The 17,228-nt window shown below is 40.3% G+C and overlaps 1 long non-coding RNA gene across 1 annotated transcript; it reads left to right on the forward strand.

Annotated features, from left to right (window-relative positions):
* Positions 1 to 11,708: 11,708 nt before the first annotated feature.
* LOC145723031 (uncharacterized) lies at positions 11,709 to 16,819 on the forward strand. The gene is made up of 2 exons (XR_014147744.1): positions 11,709 to 15,584; positions 15,615 to 16,819. It is a non-coding gene; the product is annotated as an uncharacterized LOC145723031 (long non-coding RNA).
* The last annotated feature ends 409 nt before the right edge of the window (positions 16,820 to 17,228 follow it).

The raw sequence follows: 17,228 nt of genomic DNA on the forward strand, positions 1-17,228 counted from the left end.
ACTGGTTAATGATAACAATGCATCGTAAAACCTTCAGAAGGAAAGGAGAATGTTTTGTGGACCATTTGTTTTTTTTGTGTGTGTGTGTGGCAGTTTTAAGTTATTAGTTTTTAAAATCAGTACTTTTTAATGGAAACAACTTGACCAAAAATCTGTCACAGAATTTTGAGACCCATTAAAACAAAAGTTTAATGAGAAACCTGTGTCTTCTTTTGGTCAACACTGTAACCTTGTATAGTACTATTCAGGTAAAAGTAAGTGTTGTGCAGACCCTGTTTCTAATGTTAAAATAACGCTGAAACTTAAGTTTGGGTTAACGTTTTTTTCATGGGTGGAAACTTGAACATTTTTACCTTGTCTAAGGGAAAAAAGCTATGGGGAAAGGGGGTCTGTTGGTGCAACACAGACCAGATAAGCAAAGAGTAACACCACAAGATAGTTACAAAACAGGTTAAATTCTGTAATACCAAAGTCTGTTGCATATAAGACTTTTATTATATCCCGTGGGGTAAACTTGATATATTGTCACACTTAGTTTCCCAGTTACTGGAATGCTTTGTTACATAAATACGTAGTTTAAAGTACCCTAAAACAGGCATTCAATAATGTTTTACTTAATGGTAGAGTTAATTGTATCTAGGTTGTAGAAGAAAGTCTACGGGAAGTTTACTGTCACTTAAGAACTAGAAATCCACTTCCCGATAGGAATTTTCATCTTTAAAGAGCAAGGTTGGGTGAAGAGTCGTCATGCACTGGAGATTATTAACCAAGGTTTGAAGAGGTGCAATGGGAAATAATGAGAGGATCCATTTTGGAGTGGAGTGCAGGGTAAGCTTTGTTTTTAGTTTGTAAAGGTTTTGGAGGTCTTGATAAGTGTCACTCCAAAAACAATAGGGAATATTGAAAGATGACAGTTGAACAGGATGAAAAGCGAGCTCTTTAAAAATTAACTTTAGAACTTAAAAGAATTCAGTGTTCGGTAAATCAACAGTGTTTGGGAGTCAACCATCTAATTCTTGGCTTTGGATAGCTGGCAAATATCTCGAAACACTGGTGCATTTGATAATCTTGACCATTTGAACATTAATTCCCTGAATAGGCTTTTGCTTACGAAAGAAGTTTATCAGGCAAAAAGTAACAGGATGTGTCCTATTTTATAAGGTGAACAGTGCTAAGGGAAATATCCATAGGTGAGAAAGGACTGCAGTTGAAAAAATTTTCTCATTTAGTTCTAAGTTAGGTAAAATGGTCATAATGGTACTACCAGGGGCACTGATGAGGTCTGTAAAACTAATAAAAGATTTTGTCCACAACTTCCAAGATTTTTCACTTATTTGAACAAATGTGCTTACTGTTTAGAGTTAGAGAAGATGATCCAGGTAAGGTTCCTAAAAATCAATAAATGGTAGCTGACATAAAGTGTTTTGAACTGTAATGTTAACTGTAAGGGATTTGTTCCACCTCGTAGAACTCAGAACTGCAGAAAATTGCTCCCACTAAGGGGAAGGGTAGGAAGGAGAGTGGGATAGTGTCCAGAAAAGCTTCAGTTGGCTAGTTCGGATGCTTAACTCCATAGAATCTAATACGGATGTGCCATTGTCTGGTTTGAGCACCACCTACTGGTGTTCACTACAAATTAGTTTGAAACCTGAACTTAATAATAGCATTTGTACTTCAGCTTTAATTTTTTTTTTTTTTTTTGAGAGAGTGCACGAGAGGGGGTAGGGTCAGAGGGAGAAGCAGACTCCCTACTGGGTAGGGAGCCCGATGTGGGACTCGATCCTGGGGATGTGGGACTCGATCCTGGGGCTCCAGGGTGATGACCTGAGCCAAAGGCAGTTGCTTGACTGACCCACCCAGGGGCCCCTCTGCTGAGTTTTATATACTAACTGCATTTTGTGTTTGAATTGAGTAAAGTTAGTGTTTTTATAAGGCCCGAATGCTTCAAACTAGTGTTTGACCTTTATGTTTTAAATTGGCAAGCTGTTAAATTATCCATGTTTGTAAGGAATCTCAGGTGGGAGCTTGTTGAAATTTGTCCCAGGAATTCTGGTGTGATTACAGAATATGAAACGGGAAAGGCTTTCTGGTTTAGGAGTTAAAACAGATTGTCAGTAGGGCATATCTGATTTTTTTTTAATTATTCTGGTTATTCATCCAATGCCCAGAATAGGCAGTCAAAAATAAGTTTTCAGCCAGATCAGAACTCAATTGTATACCTCTAACACTTGGTCATTTTACCTCCCAGGAGCATTCCGCCCAGTAATGGTTATTGGCTGTACAAATGGTGCAGAGTCCTTGATTTTAAGTAGAGTTTAGTTACATGGGGTGTAAAAACTCTGATGACTATTACAAAAACTGTTTTATGTGTATTTAAATTGATTTACCTTGTTAACCTTTTCTGCTGAGTTGAGCATGGAGCTCAACCCAAAACAAACTTTTTGTGGCCATTGTAGTCACAATACCTGAAATGGGCAACTCTAGAAAAAGGGTGACAACTAATTTCTTGGGTGTTAATGTGGCTTTACATATGCTTTAGGTTGGTACTCAAATGTTTAGTTCATTTGTTACCACAAAATGCTGCAGAAATAGATTCAGTCCACTGAAAGTTAAGATACATTCTGGAGTTAACCTGCAGCCTCCAGGGAGTGAACAGTGAGATCTAGGTCCTGCAAGGGAGGAGTGCATGATGTTTTGGATGAGAGGAGTAAGACCTGTTTCCCCCTTTCTTTGTTTACCTTCCTGAAGCTTTCTTTCCTGATCTGTTTTATCATAATGTCTTTTTCCACTACCAACCCATAGGTTCTTTTTCATCTAGGTGGTATCAAAGTCGCCTCCATTATTTGCAAGTCTCTGGGAATTTCCTTGATTTCTTGAAACTGCTACATGTTTCCTGAAAGGTAGTTGACCCCTGATCCAATGGAAATCTTTGAGAGGGATCATATGATTTTTGTCCTTTTGTTTTCTAAACAGATAGGACCTAAATGTGATGTCCATCAGTCACTAGCAAAAAGTGAAATAAGGAAAATGGCATTGACTTTGGACTGCCCTTAAAGGGGCCCATGGGTATCTTAAGAGTTTAGAGCTCTGGTTTCTGTGGGAGAGACCTCATGATAACAAAGATAATGCTAAGTTAATGTTACAGTTACTTCCCAAGTAAGCAAAAAATATTAGGAAGCTTTTACTAAGCAATTTAAAGGTTTTTCCTTACTTTCTTAAGGTATTTACATACAGTTAAAATTCACCCATTTACACAATTTTGTAATTTTTTTTTTAAGATTTTATTTGAGGGGCGCCTGGGTGGCTCAGATCAGATGGTTAAGTGTCTGCCTTCAGCTCAGGTCATGATCCCAGGGTCCTGGGATGGAGCCCCACATCGGTTTCCCTACTCAGTGCAGAGTCTGCTTCTCCCAATACTGTTCCCCCTGCTTGTGCTCTCTCGCTCTCTGTCAAATAAACGTTAAAAAAATTTTTATTTGAGAGAGCAGGGGGAGGGGCAAAGGGACAAGCAGACTCCCCACTTGAGCCCTGACCCAACCTGGAGCTTGATCCCAGGACCCTGAGATCATGATCTGAGCCAAAGGCAGATGGTTTAACCAACTGAGCCACCCAAGCACCCTTAATTTTAAGTTTTGACAGATGTATAGTTCACCACAATCAAGGTATAGAACAGTTCCACCATCTCCCTCCCCACCCTCCCCCACCGAAATTACCCCGTGCCTCTTTGTAGTAAACCCACTCCTCTATAAGTCTTGGTAACCACTGATCTATTTTCTGTCCCTATAATTTTGTTTTGGCAGCAATGTCATACATGAGTCATACAGTATAGGCCTTTTTTTTTTTTCCACTCAGCATGATGAATTTGATTAATCTCTTTCACATGTATCTGTAATCTCTTCTTTTAGAAGATTCATTTGAGAGTGTGTGGGCATGAGCTGGGGGAGGGGGCAGAGGGAGAGGGAGAGAGAATCTCGAGCAGACTCACTGCTGAGCACCAAGCCTCATGACCTGAGCTGAAGTCAAGAGTTGGGCACTTACCTGAGTCACCCAGGCGCCCCTGTAATCTGTTGCTTTTTAATGGGACAGTTTATCCATTCCCAGCTGGGGGACATTTAGTTTCCAGTTTTGGAAGATTATGAATTGAGCCACTTTAAACATTCACATGTAGGTTTGTGTATGACTATAGGTTTTCATCTTGTGTAAATACCTAGCAATGAGATCATTGGATTGTACGGCAAATGTATGCCTTTTATAGGAAACTGCTAAACCTTTCCAAAGTGACTAAACCATTAGTAATCAATTTCTTAAGGGAAGTTTTTAGTTTTATTTTGCTGTGGTTAATTTTTTTAAGGAAGAAAAGTGTTAGATTCTATAGATCAATGAAGGATTATTCTTATTTTTTTTAATTGTGCCTACAAAGTCATATTATTCTAGGCACTGGGGATAGAGTTGTGAACAAAATGGACAGGTCTTCCCCTTTGAGTTTATAATCCAGTGGGGGAGGTAGAGATGAGCATAAAGTAATTCTGAGTTGTGATGATGTTATGAAGAAAAGGATACTATGAGGGGTGTCTGGGTGGCTCAGTCGGTTAAGCATCTGCCTTCACCTCAGGTCATGATCCCAGGGTCCTGGGATCGAGCCCCGCATTGGGCTCCCTGCTCAGGGAAGCCTGCTTCTCCCTCTCCCACTCTCCCTGCTTGTGTTCTCTCTCTTGCTGTGTCTCTCTCTGTCAAATACATAAAATCTTAAAAAAAAAAAAAAGATACTATGAGGGTGAAGAGTAAAAGGGACACAATTTGGATTGGCTAGAGAAGGTACTTGTCAGGAATAATGGAGATCTGAAGGACAAGTAGGAGTTATTGGAGCATATGAAAACATTACTTTTTTTTTTTTAAGATTTTATTTATTCATTTGACAGAGGCACAGCGAGAGAGGGAACACAAGCAGGGGCAGTGAGAGGGGGAGTGAGAGAGGGAGAAGCAGGCCTCCCGCTGAGCAGGGAGCCCAATGTGGGGCTCTATCCCAGGACCCTGGGATCATGACCTGAGCCGAAGGCAGGCGCTTAATGACTGAGCCACCCAGGCGCCCCTGAAAACATTTCTTCTTAGACATTTTTTTTTTTTAAGATTTTATTTACTTGACAGAGAGTGCAAGTCCAAGCAGGGGGAGCTGCGGGCAGAGGGAGCGGGAGAAGCAGGCTCCCTGATGCAGGGCTCAATCCCAGGACCCCGGGATCATGACCTGAGCCGAAGGCAGACACTTAACTGACTGAGCCACCCAGGCGCCCCTATTTCTTAGACATTTAAATGTCTATATTTTAGCCTCATAACCATTACATAGAATCAGAAAAAATCTAAAGAATCTAAAAGCCTTTTTTAATCTCAAATCAACTTTGAAGTATATTCATTGAAATCTTCACTTGATTATGTCATCGCTGTGGATATCATATATTGGAGGGCAGAGACCTCACAACACATTAGAGATGGCAGACAGGTATAGAGGGTGGCTCCTAAATCATCCTATTGCTGAGGATTTTTTTTTCTTAATTCATTATATTTCCTTGATGGTAACTTTTAATATACTTAGGCTCTCATCTAGGATAATTGAACTATTTCATTCTATTTACAGGAACCACTAATTTAAGATGCCCTTTTTAAAAAAAAATTTTAAGTAATCTCTACACCCAATATGGGGCTCGAACATGACCCTGAGATCAAAAGTCACATGCTCCTCCAACTGAGCCAGCCAGGTGTCCCCAATTAATACCCTTTAGTCACTCTGAGCTAAACACTTAACAGCTGTTTCTTAACCTTAGGTCACATGGTTTCTAGATTCTTTCCATACCATTCTCCTTTCTAGTTTATAGCTTTTTTTTCCCCCTGTTTATGGCTTTTAAAGTGCGTGCGCCAAAATTAAATATATTATAGCTGTGGATGCTTAAGTGGATGTAGATGTGATCTCTTAATGTAGAGTGTGCTTTTATTGACCCAAGAGATAAGTCACCTTATTTGGACTCTAGTTTCCTAAATTGATGCATTTGGACTAGATGATCAGAGTAGTTTAAGTGGGGAGAAGCTGTCCCTTTCATCATTTGTCTAATGGGCATAATACTGTCCCATTTCTTGGGATTGTTGTGAAGATGAAATGAGTTAGTGGATATAGACTCTGTACCCAGTACCTGGCCTATTGTAAACAGCCAATAATAAAAGGTAGCTTTTATTATAGCTGTTTGGAAGATCAGTTGCTGTAAAGCAACTCGGTGGTACTTTTGGATTAAGGTCAACAAATATCACCTGATTATTTATTTATTTTAAAACCCTCTTGGATTTTTTTTTAAAAGATTTTATTATATTATATATATATAATATTTTGAGAGAGAGTGAGAGAAGGAGCAGGGGGAAGGGCAGAGAGAGGCAGACTCCCCAGTGAGCAGGGAACCCTGACCTGAGCCTAAAGGCAGATGCTTAACCTACTGAGCCGCCCAGGCGCCCCATTACCTGATTTTTTAAATGTAAATTATACTTTAAATCTCCTTTAAACTATTTGCTTTGTGAAGCTTTTTTTTTTTTTTAAGATTTTATTTATTTATTTGACAGACACAGCAAGAGAGGGAACACAAGCAGGGGGAGTGTGAAAGGTAGAAGCAGGCTTCCAGCAGAGCAGGGAGCCCAGTGCGGGGCTTGATCCCAGGACCCTGGGATCATCACCTGAGCCCGAAGGCAGACGCTTAACAACTGAGCCACTCAGGCGCCCCTGAAGTTTTTTGTTTTTTTTTAATAACCTTTTATTTTTGGAGTAACTATCCTATTTTTGCAACTTTTCTATAAATCTAGAGTTCCTGTAGACACCCTCACCTAGTTTGTTTCCCCTAATGTTTTTTTTTTTTTTTTTTTTTTTTTTTTTTTAAAGATTTTATTTATTTATTTGACAGAGAGAGAGAGAGCGAGAGCAGGAACAGAAGCAGGGGGAGTGGGAGAGGGAGAAGCAGGCTTCCCGTGGAGCAGGGAGCCCGATGTGGGACTCGATCCCAGGATCCTGGGACCATGACCTGAGCCGAAGGCAGATGCTTAACGACTGAGCCACCCAGGCGCCCTGTTTCCCCTAATGTTACCATCTTGTCCTACCATAGTACATTTGTCAAAACTAAGAAACCAACATTGATATGTTACTATTAATCTCCAGGCTTTATTCAGATTTCATCAATTTTTTTTTAATGGCCTTTTTCTGTTTCAGGATCCAATCCAAGGCACCACTGTTTTGGTTACTTTTAAAAACTCAAATGTTGGGAGTTTATATTTATCTCCGCTGTATCTCATCTTGAGGTAATTTTGAATCTGGAATCTGCTATCTAGCATGTTAAATAAAAGTATGGACTTTGTTATTTATACATCTGATATTTATAATGTATTTCTGTAAGTTTTACATAAATTATTGATAAATACTAAACAAACTAGCTCCAGAAACAGACCTGAGGTATTGCACTATAGAACTGTTCTTTGATTATGATGGTCCAGCCAATTGCAAATTCACCTAATATTTAATAATCCAGGTCATATTTCACCATTTTGATCACAAGATAATCATGATGAAAAATTTGGCAAATGCTTGGTAAAAGCAAGGTGAAATAGGTAATAGCTTTAAATTTCCTTTCCCTTTTTCAGCAGACAAAAATAATTGCTGTGCCACTTAAGGTCAGTCAAGGTGGGAGTAAAATCTGTACTAGGAATTTAAATTTCTTAACTAATCATGATTTACTTAAAAGAGTTCGAGTTGTTCTAGCTTTTGTCAAAATTTACATCCAGAAGTGATCAAAATAGCAACATATGCAGTCTGGATATTCCCTGTAACACAATCTTTTGAGACATTGTCTAAGATGTAGGTTATTGTTTTCATAAAGCAGATTAGATTTGAAAATAGACGTAAGGGGCGCCTGGGTGGCTCAGTTGTTAAGTGTCTGCCTTCAGCCCAGGTCATGATCCCAGGGTCCTGGGATCAAGCCCCACATCCAGCTCCCTGCTCAGCGGGAAGTCTGCTTCTCCTCCCTCTTCCACTCCCCCTGCTTGTGTTCCCTTTCTCGCTGTGTCTCTCTCTGTCAAGTAAATAAATAAATAATCTTTTTAAAAAAGAAAGAAAATAGACGTAAGTCAAAAGTAGGTAGTTTCATTTTTAGAATATTCTAAAGAGAATAATTGGCAGCTAAGACGACAAGATTTTATGGTGTGATCCTGCAAATGTGGTTTCTAGATGTTAAAGGACTTGGTTAAATTTTTAGTAAAATCTTGTGATTAGGGGAATATTCTAAGTTGGTGGTGTGATAAACTGTAGGGTTGCCACATAAGCAATTTGAGTTTTGAGTTCCTGGGCTGTCTGGAGCCACCCAAACTGAGGAAGTGGTTCTCTCAAACTTTTTTTTTTTTCCTTTTTTTTTTTTAGAGATTTTATTTATTTGTCAGAGAGAGAGAGAGAGCAGCAGGCAGAGGGAGAAGCAGGCTCCCCGCTGAGCAAGGAGCCCAGTGCAGGACTCAATTCCAGGACCCTGGGATCATGACCTGAGCAAAGGCAGCCGCTTAACCAACTGAGGCACCCAGGCCTCCCTCTCTCAGCTTTCTGATGAGAGCATCTGCAACATTTTCTGAGGCTTGGGCTGTAACCATTTTAGTATAAGGGGTGCAACTGGATCATTGCAACAAAGGAAGGGCGTGACCGAGACTTGACCTGCAGCCCTTCTCTTTAGCTATTGTCAAAACTTGATTGACCCTTTGGACATGTCTCTTGAGCCTCTTCAAGATTCTGTGTAGAGCTGGCAACTCAGTAAATGTCTAACAAGAAATGAGGTGATTTTTATTCAGTTGGGTAGAGGGAACATTTTCTTATAGCTAAATCTTTTTTTTGTTTCTTTAAGATTTTTTTTTTTTTAAAGTTTTTTTTTTTTTTTTTAAAGATTTTATTTACTTATTCATGAGAGAGAGAGAGACAGAGAGAAGCAGAGGGAGAAGCAGACTTCCCGCAGAGCGGGGAGCCCGATGCGGGACTCGATCCCAGGACTCCGGGATCATGACCTGAGCCGAAGGCAGACGCTTAACCATCTGAGCCACCCAGGCGCCCCTGTTTCTTTAAGATTTTATTTGAGGGAGAGAGACTGCGTGAGCCAGGGGAGGACCAAAGGGAGAGGGAGATCATCTCCAGCAGACTCCCCACTTAGCCTGGAGGTCACGACCCAGAGAGATCATGACCTCAGCCAAAACCAAGAGTCGGACTCTTCCTTTTTTAAAGATTTTATTTATTCATGAGAGGCAGAGGCAGAGGAGAAGCAGGGAGCCCAATGCGGAACTCATCCCAGGAGCCTGGGATCATGACCTGAGCTGAAAGCAGACGCTTAACCAACTGAGCCACCCAGGCGCCCCAAGAGTCGGACTCTTCACTGATTGAGCCACACAGGCACCCCTGTAGCTAAATCTTTATATTGAGGTTAGAGAATGCATCTCTTGGAACTCAGTTTCTCATATTTTATGTAACTGTTGGTGAATGTTTTTCTTCAAAGCTGAAATTTGTTAAACTGCCCTCCCTCCCACCTTTAAGTTCTGTGTGAAGTTGGAAATACAGAAAATTCAGTAAATTTCCTTTTTCATTGCTTGAAACATGGCATGTGTGCTGGTGTTGTCTTACATACAGTCTAGAATGTTTCCTTTTAAGTTTAGATGGTCCTTTTTTTTTTTTAAGATTTTATTTGTTTATTTGACATACAGAGACATAGCGAGAGAGGGAACACAAGCAGGGGGCGTGGGAGAGGGAGAAGCAGGCTTCCCGCAGAGCAGGGAGCCCGATGCGGGGCTCGATCCCAGGACCCCGGGATCATGACCAGAGCCGAAGGCAGACACTCGATGACTGAGCCACCCAGGCGCCCCTACACAGTCCATTTTTTATGTTTCTTAACATGTTTTAAATTTTGATTGTTGTGTTTTAAATAGTGTAGACCAACTCTGAAAGAGAATTCAAAGAGCAACCAACATAAAGACTAAATTTGAATTATGAGGCACTGGATTTGAAAAGTAGTTGTTTAGCCTAGCAAACACTAGAAGAGTATTATTGTCTTCAAGTACATGAAGAATATTGTAAATCTGCAGAGAATGCTGTTCAGAGTGAAAATCACATTCTAAATTCCCCTATAGCCTCTAAACTCTGAGGTAACACTTAGATTGAGTGCTGTCATGGTTCATTAAGCATGGCAACTCCATAAATGTTTAGCATGAGATAGGCTACAAAGTGTGGGAGTGGGAGGGAATTGAAGGTTAAGCCCAGAGAAGGAGATTGTTTAGGAGAGCTGGAGAAACTTCATCTAGTGGAGGACTTCTGGTCCTTAGGAGGAAAAAAAAGTCACTGAAAGTGGCAGAAAGGTATTGTGAAGTCGGAATAGCTGAGGTCCATGCCCAACAGCAACTTGCAATTATACTTTAATCACATCACCTAGCCATGCTATAGCATAGGAGAGATCGATAAGTTTTTCCTACTTTGAGAAATACACACATGTTAAAGAATCCTAATATAGGGGTGCCTGGGTGGCTCAGATGGTTGAACGTCTGCCTTTCTCTCAGGTCATACTCTCCAGATCCTGGGAATGAGCCCCATGTTGGGCTCCCAGTTCAGCAGGGAGTCTGCTTCTCCCTCTCTGCCTTTCCCCCTGCTTGTGCACACACGCTCTCTCTCTCTTTCTGCCTCCCTCCCTCAAATGAATAAATAAAATCTTAAAAAAAAAATCCTAATATATTGGGGCTTTCCCAGTAGGGAGTAGTGCTATTATTTAAACAGATTGGTCTTTTTCAAACCTTTTTGACTAGGATCCATAGTAAGAAATATATTTTCTATTGCAACACAGTATAACAGTATTTCATTGCATCTAAGATGTTTTCAGTTGGAAGTCACAAATGCTGCCAATTTTTTTTAAAGATTTTATTTATTAAAAAAAAAGATTTTATTTATTTATTTGACAGAGAGAGACACAGTGAGAGAGGGAACACAAGCAGGGGGAGTGGGAGAGGGAGAAGCAGGCTTCCCGCCGAGCAGGGAGCCTGACGCAGGTCTCAATACCAGGACCCTGGGATCGTGACCTGAGCCGAAGGCAGACGCTTAACCACTGAGCCACCCAGGCACCCCAAATGCTGCCAATTTTTAAGATTCTACTGACTATAGAACATACAACAATTTAGAGATGATAAAAGGAAAAAAATAAGTCCTAAAATTGGTGAAATATAATTTGTATATGAAGTAGTGAAACAAAAGTGTCAGAGAATAGTATTTTTATTACCTATGACAAAAATTTTCATAGCTTGCTAATGAATTGCAGCTAGCAGTTTGAGAATGGTGATTTAGAAGTCAGTGACTGTCAAAATGAGGTTCTAGATCAAAATAAATGCATCCTTTCCCTAGGGCATAAGAGCATAGGGTGTCAACCTATACTTGTCTAGAGAGGCATTCAAGCATGCCCAAAGCTTACTTTTTTTTTTTTTTAAGATTTTATTTATTTATTTGACAGAGAGACACAGCGAGAGAAGGAACACAAGCAGGGGGAGTGGGAGAGGGAGAAGCAGGCTCCCCGCAGAGCAGGGAGCCCGATGCGGGACTCGATCCCGGGACCCTGGGATCATGACCTGAGCTGAAGGCAGTCGCTCAACCAACTGAGCCACCCAGGCGCCCCTACTTTTTTTTTTTTTTAAGATTTAATTTATTTATTTGAGAGAGAGAGAGAGAAGCAGACTCCCCACTGAGTAGGGAGACCGATGCAGGGCTCGATTTTGGGACCTCAAGATCATGACCTGAACTAAAGGCAGACGCCTAACTGACTGAGCCACCCAGGCGCCCATCCCTTAGATTTTAGTAATAGGAAAACATTTTTTCTTGGTCTTTTTTTTTTTTTTAAGATTTTATTTTTTATTTTATTTATCTGACAGAGAGATAGAACAAGTAGGCAGAGAGGCAGGCAGAAGGAGAGGGAGAAGCAGGCTCCCTGCCGAGCAGGGAGCCCGATGCGGGGCTCGATCCCGGGGACCCTGGGATCATGACCTGAGCCGAAGGCAGCTGCTTAACCAACTGAGCCACCCAGGCGCCCCTTTTCTTGGTCTCCTTGATGAGACAGAACTATACCATTGACAGGAAGCTCAGAGCTGGAATTTAACATTTAAGTGTGATCTGCCTTTTCCTCAGCTGATCCTTAATTTTCTTTGCTTTAAAATGTCTCAAGTATATTTTCAGAAATAAGTAGGGGGTAAATGATCAGTAAATAGGTTTTAGAGCTGAGATACATACACAAATCCATTTAGCTTTTAAAAAAATTGTAAAATATACACAACAAAAATTCACCATCTTAACCATTTTTAAGTGTATAGTGGCATTAAGTACATTCACAGTTGTGCAACCATTACCATCCTTCTTCAGAAACTCCCATCTTGCAAAAACTGAAACTCTGTACCCATTAAACAATAACTCCATATTCCTCCCTCGCCCCCCACCCCACCCCACCAGTCACCACTCTCCTTTGTCTTTAGGAGAATCTGACCACTCTAGGTACCACATAGAAGTGGAATCCTAGGGGTGCCTGGGTGGCTTAGTTGGTTAAGTGTCTGCCTTCGGCTCATGTCATGATCCCCGGGTCCTGGGATTGAGTCTTGTGTCAGACTCCCTGCTCAGCTGAACAGGGAGTCTGTTTCTTCCTCTGCTGCTCCCCCTGCTTGTGCTTTCTCTGGTCCAGTCTCTCTCAAATAAATAAATAAAATCTTAAAAAAAATAAGTGGAATCCTAGAATATTGTGTTTTTGACTGGGTTATTTCACTTAGCATAATGTCCTCTAGGTTCATCCATGTTGTAACATGTGTCAGAATTTCCTTTCTTTTTAAGGCTGAAAAGTATTTCACTGTATTTATATACATTTTACTTATCCCATGCATCTGTTGATGGACACTTAGGTTGCTTCCACCTTTTAACTACTGTGAATAATGCTACTATGAACATGACCCTCGAACAGGGTCTTTATGACCCTGCTTTCAATTCTTCTGGGTATATACCTAGGTGTGGAATTGCTGGATCATACAGTAGTTTTTTTAAATTTTGGTGGAGGTAGCTGTCATACTGTTTTCCATAGCAGCTGTACCAATTTACTTTTCTACCAACAGTGCATAAGGGTTCCAATTTCTCCACAGTCTTGCCAACATTTGTTTTCTGTTTATCTAATAATAGCCATCCTAATAGGTGTGAGATGGCATCTCATTGTGGTCTTGATTTGCATTTTTTTGAGGACTAGTGATGCTGAGCATCTTTTCATGTGGTTATTGGTCATTTGTATATCTTATGCAAGAAATATCTAGTCAAGCTCTTTGCCCATTTTTTAATTGGGTTGTTTGGGGTTTTTTGTTGTTGCTGTTGAGTTGTAGGAGTCTTTTATATATTCTGGATATTAACCTGTTATTAGATACATGGTTTTTTCTTCCATTATGTGAATTGCCTTTTCATTCTCTTGGTTGTTTCTTTCACCTGGTTCTTACCTTAGGAAATACTAAAAATCTATTTCATAAATAAAATGAGTGTCATAAAAATAAGCTTCAATTTCATATTAGGAGCAGAAAAACAGAGATAGTACAGGAAGATAGGGAGGAAATGAAGTCGAAGACAATATGAAGATACAAGAGTTATGGAGACAAAGGCAATCACAAAAGTATATAGTTCTTAATATTTGTGTCAAATATTTTTATCCCATTTATTCACTTAAGTTTTAGTTTTGTCATCTATTGCCTTTAGTAATATTCATTCATTCAGAAAGCATGCCCTGAGTCCCTACAACTATGACATTGCAAGCATTCAAGAGGTTTATATTTTGTTAAGAGATTAAGGTAAGACAGATAATAAAAATTAAGGTAGAATGAAAGAAGTGCAATAATAAAAGTATTGTAAAGAGGGAGCCTAAGAGGAACAGGTTATTTTCACTGTGCGTCCTCCAGGATAAGCAGCTCTGCCAGCTCAGAATGATCTAGTCTCTGTTGGTGACTTCCTAGTATTTCACACCACTTCTGGACAGGATATTCTTCTAGGAGTTGAAATTTCTGAAGTGAAAAAGCCATGGCTATTCTAATCTAGGTTGAAACTAAAAAATGCCCAAATATTTTTAAAAATAATAAAATTCAAACTCTGGCTACAGGAGGTAACTTCACAATTCAAGGTTATAATGGCTTAATTTAGCAAAAGTTCCAATCTTCAATCCTTCCTTCTCTCTCCCTGAACCGATGATTTTACAAATGCTTTGTGCTCCTTAGCTCTTTCCTCTTTATTTTGGTGTTCCTGTTGAAATGAACTTCAGTACCTAGTTTTTCTAACTACCAGGCAGTGTGGTCTGTGGTGGGTAGAGGAAATCACAAGTGTGGCCAACTTCTGTGGGAGGCTGACTATTGTCATTGTTGGGGGAGATTTTTTTTTAAGATTTTATTTCTTTGAGAGAGAGCACAAGCAGGGTTGGGGGGGAGGGACAGAGCGAGAGAGAGAAGCAGACTCCCTATTCAGCAGGGAGCCTGATGCAGGGCTCGATCCCAGAACCCTGAGATCATGACCTGAGCTGAAGACAGACCCTTAACCGACTGAGCCACCCAGGCACCCCATTGGGGGAGATGTCTATGAAGTACATTTTTAACTGATTTTTCCTTTTTCTTTCTTTCTTTTTTTTTTTTTTTAAAGATTTTATTTATTTGAGAGAGAGGATGAGAGGAGAGAGAGAGCACATGAGAGGGGGGAGGGTCAGAGGGAGAAGCAGACTCCCTGCCGAGCAGGGAGCCCGATGCGGGACTCGATCCCGGGACTCCAGGATCATGACCTGAGCCGGAGGCAGTCGCCCAACCAACTGAGCCACCCAGGCGCCCTTAACTGATTTTTCCCTAGAGCATGATGGTCTATAGCATTCTGGCCAGCAGAACGAGAAGGTAAGTAAGCTGTTTTGGAACACTCTTTTTAAGCAAGGTAATTTTGTAAAAGTTAACACATTTTAAATTATAGATTTAAAGATCCTAAACCAAAAGGCAGAACCTAAAACAAATGTCTTCCATCATTTTTCAGTGAGTCAGTTACTATTATACTGGAATCACATTATAAAACTTAAATTTCTTAATATGTGTACTGTCAACTAGGCCCAAATTACAGCCATCAAGAACCTTCCAAAGCATTTAAGAACTTTATATTTCCTCAAGATAAATTTCAATCATTAAGCACCCCAAAAGCACTACTGCTTTTACTCTTGTATTTAACCAGAAAAAGTTTTTTGTTGTCTTTTTTTTTAAAGATTTTATTTATTCGTCAGAGAGAGAGAGCACAAGCAGGGGGAGTGGCAGGCAGAGGAGAAGCAGGCTCCCTGCTGAGCAAGAAGCCTGATGTGGGACTCCATCCCAGGATGCTGGGCAGACACTTAACCGACTGAGCCACCCAGGTGTCCCCTAACCAGAAAAAAGTTTTAAAACAGTGATTTCCCTTCCGGTGCTAAACAGGTAGTGCAAAATGGCCTTTTTAAAATGTAATATAGTATTGTAATCAATATTGCCTCTGTAGTAAGAATTCTGTCTAGGAATAGCCATAACTAAAGTAAAAGTTACCACTTTTTGAAATTACTAAATCAAGTATCAAAAAGAATTCATCACTGCTAAATGATCCAGCATTACAAATACTTTTTACTTGCTACTGATACTGACTACTTTAATGGAAAGACTAAAATTAGATGAAACAAATCCATGAAAACTGAGCTACATCCAAGTAGCCATATCTGATTATAGCAACAAGCTTTTTGGCTGCCTCTGACCCATAATCAGGCTTAACACATAGATCTGTTTCCAGAGTGACTTCAGGGCCCCTGGTATGGTCTTAAGTATCTGCTTTGGCCTGAAGCTGACATGGGAACTTCTCCTTAATGATACCAGAGATCCGAGTTGGCATTTCCAGGAACAAGGAAGGCTCTCTGACCCACTTGTCTGTATTCATCCTCTAGTCTATACAGAAAGGTTAAGGTGAACCAGCCAGCCAAAGGACCCAGGTGGTCATCCCACCCTAAACTTTGTGACACCATAGAATCGAAGTACTGAAGAGGAAGAGGAGAGCCAGCATCATTTCAATTTTTCTGTCACTTCTGACTTAAAACAGGGAAACACTAGTCACCAGTTACTATGGATTTGTCTTTATTGTTTAGAAATCATGGCCATAACAGTTTCGTAAGAAAATACTGTATGATATAAAATTTACCTTTATTCTCCCTTAACCAGGTTGCCAAAAAATTTTCTGTATTGTGGATCATAGGAAAGTATGATCATTTCCAACCTTTCTATTTTACAGGGTTTTCATTAATGTTCAAAGATAATTACTGGTGAGAAAAAAAAGATAATTACTGGTGAGGATTTCCTGCAGAAGTATAGGAATCTCAAAAGTCAACTTTCACCCTACATACTATATTCCAATGCTGGAAATCAGCTGAATGATTCTAGGTGATTTTGTAGAGTTTAAAATTTGTAGCCCTAAGAATTTGAGGGCTTTGAAATTGCCTCATTGACCAAGCAAAAGACTACTAACTTTCAAAACAGTTTTGAACATAAGACTTTCACTTTGGGGGTACCTGGGTGGCTCAGTCGTTAAGCGTCTGCCTTCGACTCGGGTCATGATCCTGGGGTCCTGGGATCAAGCCCCACATCGGGCTCCCTGCTTGACGGGAAGCCTGCTTCTCCCTCTCCCACACCCCCTGCTTGTGTTCCCTCTCTCGCTGTGTCTCTGTCAAATAAATCAAATCTTAAAAAAAAAACAAAAACAAAACTTTCACTTTGGTAACATTTAATGGACAAGGTCCTTATAAGTAGGTAAATCTGCAAGCTGAGATTTTTCTTCAGGTTTAGTTGTGGGTCCACTATTATCTCCCTGATGAACACTGCAGTTATATTAATAGGCTCACTGTATTAGAGCACCTAAGAGAAAGAGTATAAATGAAGACTTTATAACTTTTTTCAGATACATAAAAAAGCACAGTTATGGTACGCCTGGGTGGCTCAGTCATTAAGCGTCTGCCTTCGGCTCAGGTCATGATCCCAGCGTCCTGGGATCATGCCCCGCATCGGGCTCCCTGCTCGGCGGGAAGCCTGCTTCTCCCTCTGCCACTCCCCCTGCTTGTGTTCTCTCTCGCTGTGTCTATCAAATAAATAAAATCTTAAAAAAAAAAAAAAAAAAA

Source organism: Leptonychotes weddellii, chromosome 8, assembly GCF_054177405.1.
Source record: "Leptonychotes weddellii isolate Sample4059 chromosome 8, ASM5417740v2, whole genome shotgun sequence".
Taxonomy (NCBI): domain Eukaryota; kingdom Metazoa; phylum Chordata; class Mammalia; order Carnivora; family Phocidae; genus Leptonychotes; species Leptonychotes weddellii.